We start from the raw sequence: 4,418 nt of genomic DNA, 5'->3' as shown, positions 1-4,418 counted from the left end.
TCACCGAAAGAAAGCCGTCAAACCGCAGCACCTCCTTTTCAAGGCTTGGGGGAGCCTCGGCGGCGAGCCTGCACGCTATCCGGTAGTTTTAGCCACAGATGAAGAAATAAACGTACGATTTCTGTTCCTTTGAGTGACGGCTGAATAAATCGCGTTCTGCGTCATGCTTCGAACAAATGAAATCACCTTTCGATCGCTGCTCTAGCTGCGCGTCAAACCTTTCCTTCTCTCGCTTGTCTGTCCGTGCAAAAGAAACATACGGCACCGGGTAGCCGCAGTGGTCACGGAATATTTCAAAAGTCCTGCACGGAAAACAGGCATCGACCACTCTGACCTCTGTCCGAGCGTTATTGCGTGAGCAGCTGGAGCTATACCGCCCACATTTGTGCATGCATAATCAAGCTTCACCTCATGCTCTTGAGTTTCACTGCAGGTGCTTTGTACCGAATTGAGAAATAAGGTAAGCGTTTTCACAAATAGCCTAATAAGGTGTTCATATGAGCCAATTCAGGCAGGTCATTTAGTGCGTAGGTTAGGCAGCCCGTGGACCATTAAGGTTAGAGAATTGGTACCAAGAGAAGGGAAAGGCAGTCAAGGACGGGAGAAGTCTACATGGGGCGATGAAATGAAGAAATTCACCGGCACAAGTTGGAATTGTTTGGCGCAGGACAGGGGTAGTTGGAGATGGAAGGGAGAGGCCTTCGTCCTGCAGTGGACGTAAAATAGGCTGATGATGATGGTGATGAGGAGGAGGAGCCACTGGAAATTGCAAATCCACCATAGTTTCCTGCCATGTATTTCAAACAGCGTTTTCTTTAAGGCCAAGGTGAACACGTTGGTGAAGATCTATTCACATGGGGGGAAATTCCTTCCCTCGCAGCGAGGAGCTGTGGCAGACATCGTGGGCGACACGAGCTGCTGCAGTGGCTCAGCGGCTATGGCTGCGCCGCTAAGCACGAGATCGCTGGTTCGATCCCCGACCGCGGCGGCCTCATTTAGGTGGGGGTGGAATGCTAAAACAGTCGTGTACCGTGCATTGTATGCTACAGAACTCGAGGTAATAAAGTGTACTGAGGGTCCCCTGCTAGGGCGTTCCTCATAATCAGACTACGTTTCGGCACGTAAAAGCCCTGAACTTTTTAAAAACTTTACCATTGCCGGTGGGCGAGGCAGAAAGCGATGATCGTACGGACTAATCTAGCAACATATCACACCCCGCTCACCAGCAGTATAGAGGTATGTGATGTAGCGCTTTCGACCGAAAGCACAAATGGAACGCTGGAGCTCGAGATAATCTCCACACGGCCTTGTTTGAAATTGATGGCGCACAATGAATCGGGTGCGTAGGTGTCCTCTGATTACGTGATACCCGATTGCGCGTGCTTCTATTTCTTCTTATCAACTCAGTAGTGTGTAGACCGCCGTAAAGTGGGTTATGTAGGCTAGATCGGCTGATAATATTGTTTTCCGTCCCATTAGGATTATAAGAGTGTATTCTTTTTCGCTCTAACAATCATTGGTTGACCAGAACAAGCAAGTTTCCGACAATTCCCTGAGAAACAAGAGTTGTGAGAAGAGTCAGAGCCATGTCAAACGTGGTCATTTACAAGAATGGGAAGGAAGAAATTAGAAGGGCAAATGTGTAGGATAATAAAAAAAAGCTGTGCTTTGCTATTTGAGGGTCCAAGCTGGTTGCCTAAGGACAAAAACATGGAGCAAATACTCGCTACAAGACGAGAGATGTGTATATTGCAGGGAAAACGGGCGACCGCTCAGCACATTCTAATGGAATGCGAATGGATTCACACAACGAGACCCGCAGGTAACGTAAACCTTCCAGAAGCACTTGTACTTAAACTGGACGGCAGCATCAAGCGGCCAGCAGTCTAGATAAGCAAGGTACCCGTTTAGAGTATCACTGAAAAGATAGAGGAAAAAAACAGGGAAGAGATTGATACGATCGGATGCGTTACAGGCATAGGTAGCGGTTTGAGGTAGAGATATAGAGGTTCTGAGGAAGAGAAGATCTAGGTGACCATATGTTAACGTCCCGTTTCAGAGGGGATGCCACTAAATCATCTTCGCCATCTTGACGTATTCTAGCGGGAACATGGTGTCCGAATGGTCTCATAAAGGGATAGCTATAACTAGTTTTTATACGTTTTCTAAGCGTTATCATATGCTAGACTGACTCTGTGAGGCCAAATTGGTTTCTAAAACGCCGATAGTGCTGAGACATCCGTTTAATCCATTTTATCCCTTTCAACGACGTCTTTAAAACGTTGCATGCTACCAGGGATTCTAGGTTTATTCACTATACCCCTCATAAGCTATGCTGAAATTCTAACAGAAATTCATGCCGATACCTAGTGTGGGGATTTCACTGCAGCGAGTCATGAGAGCCGTGTTTCCGCATATTGGACGAATTAAGCATGTACAGAAATGTATAGCCATTGACATGAAGGCGTGCGACAAATAGGTAAATATATGTAATTGTATATGCTCAATGAGTCACAGTGGCGCGAACTCAGTCGCCTGTTACGTTTCGCCTACGACGCGCGGTATAGCCGGCGCGGATGCAACGGACGCCGGGGCTTCGTTCAAAGCGGCGGACATTTTGGCCCGTTCGGAGCTGCCGCAAAGCCTCCCCGCCAAGCGCGTCCAGGCGTGTTTAAGTGCCACGTGTCTTCGTGTGTGCGTGTGTGTGTGTGTGCCCACGCTTGTCAAAGCGCGGCAGCCGGGGAGAGGAGCTCCCCAAGTGTGAAGCGAGGAGGTCTGATCGGCGCCGGCTTGGCGGATGCGTCACTACACTCGTCTCAACGTGTCTCTCAGCCTGTCCGTGCCCCGCCGTCACGTGATCTCGTCACGAGGCCTTCCTCTTGCCCTCGACTCCGAGAGTATAAGAGCAGCTGCCCCCGGACGCCAAGAGAGAGGCTCCGATTTCTTCCGTTGAGTTACGTGCTCTCCCGTCTCTCCACTTCGGTCGACCTGACCGCGCGCTCTTTTGCGATGCTAGAATAAACAAGTTGTTCTGTTACCAGTCGACTCATGCTTTGCCGGGACCTTCGGATGCTTCCAGTTGCGCCCCAGGCCGCCAGGCCAACGCTACCCTTGGGGCTTGCGACCCATTTGCAATAACGGGCGTCAGCGCTGAGGTTCCTACACGCCCAAGAAATGAGTAGGTCAATTACGAGGAAACAGTTCACGATTTTGGCGGAAGGGCGATAGGAAGGCTAAATGAATACGAAAAGAGAGAAAGGTTTAGCGTGGCGCTTGATCTCTGTAATAATATATGGTACGCGGGAGCAAAAAGAAAAGAAAAAAAAAGAAAATCTGCGGATCCCGCACACCGTGGGAATCGATGTAAGTGGAGCTTTCTACACCATTTGCTTTGATTAATGACAATTAGTGGTGGCGTTGGCGGGGAATGTGTAATTTGTTTAGCGGTTAGTCCAAAACCAGAGTGGTGAGCTCACGTTAAATGTTACCTTGCATGGACCACTACTGTTTTCTGCGTCTGCGCATCCACGACAACGGCCGTGCGGGAGAAACAAACAAGCAAACAAACAAACAAACGAACAAACAAACAAACAAACAAACAAACAAACAAAAACAACCAGGAAGCTCCCCTTCGCACATAGCGTTCGGCGCAAGCGTTTCCTGTTAAATATTACGCTTGCAAAAGCTGCAGCTGCCAGGAAGCGGCAACTGTGTGGCCGGTATAAGGGACAACACGACGTGCTCCTCATAGGTTTGGCTGTCGGCGCTGAATATAAACACCACGCGGGAGGCCTAGCTCCTGGGCATTTCTGTGAGTACTCCACAAACGAAGGAAGTTTTTACTGTCAAAGTAACAGTGTTGGGCAAACAGAAAGCACACAATGGTCTACAGACACTATTTCAATATAGCTTCGCCAAATACATGCAGTGAACGGCCACAGCGCGTAGTCGCCGCGATGGAGTCACCAGAACCGGCTTCTTGCGTGAAAGGTCGGCAGTCGATGAGAGCGAACTATTTGGAATGTTCTCATATTGGGCTCTCTGTATAACCAAATGGAGCATAACATAGACACGCATGCATGTCTGCATGCGTGTTCGCGCACAATGTTTCGCTTTTGCTGCGAGTGTGTTTTCGCACCGTGCCTTGACACTTTAGCCACAGCATGAGAATTTGACCGTACACAGGCAACCATTGTTGCATGGATACTAACACAGCTGTTAAAACAAAATAATTTCGTGTACTGAAGGCACTGGGCAGTGGACATGGTGCTGGTGAAAAAGAAGACGACGACAAGCTCATGCTTGCCCGTTTCGCTATAGCCGCTGCTTGTTTCGGCATACCACTGCAAACCTAGAACTAGTGCTGCTAAGCGAACGCCCCCGTTGTGTTCGTTTTAACTAGGGACTTCGACACCTAC

The sequence above is a fragment of the Dermacentor andersoni genome, chromosome 6 (genome assembly GCF_023375885.2).
Source record: "Dermacentor andersoni chromosome 6, qqDerAnde1_hic_scaffold, whole genome shotgun sequence".
Taxonomy (NCBI): Eukaryota; Metazoa; Arthropoda; class Arachnida; order Ixodida; family Ixodidae; genus Dermacentor; species Dermacentor andersoni.
The sequence above is the reverse complement of the archived record's forward strand: the minus strand, read 5'-3'. Positions refer to the sequence as shown.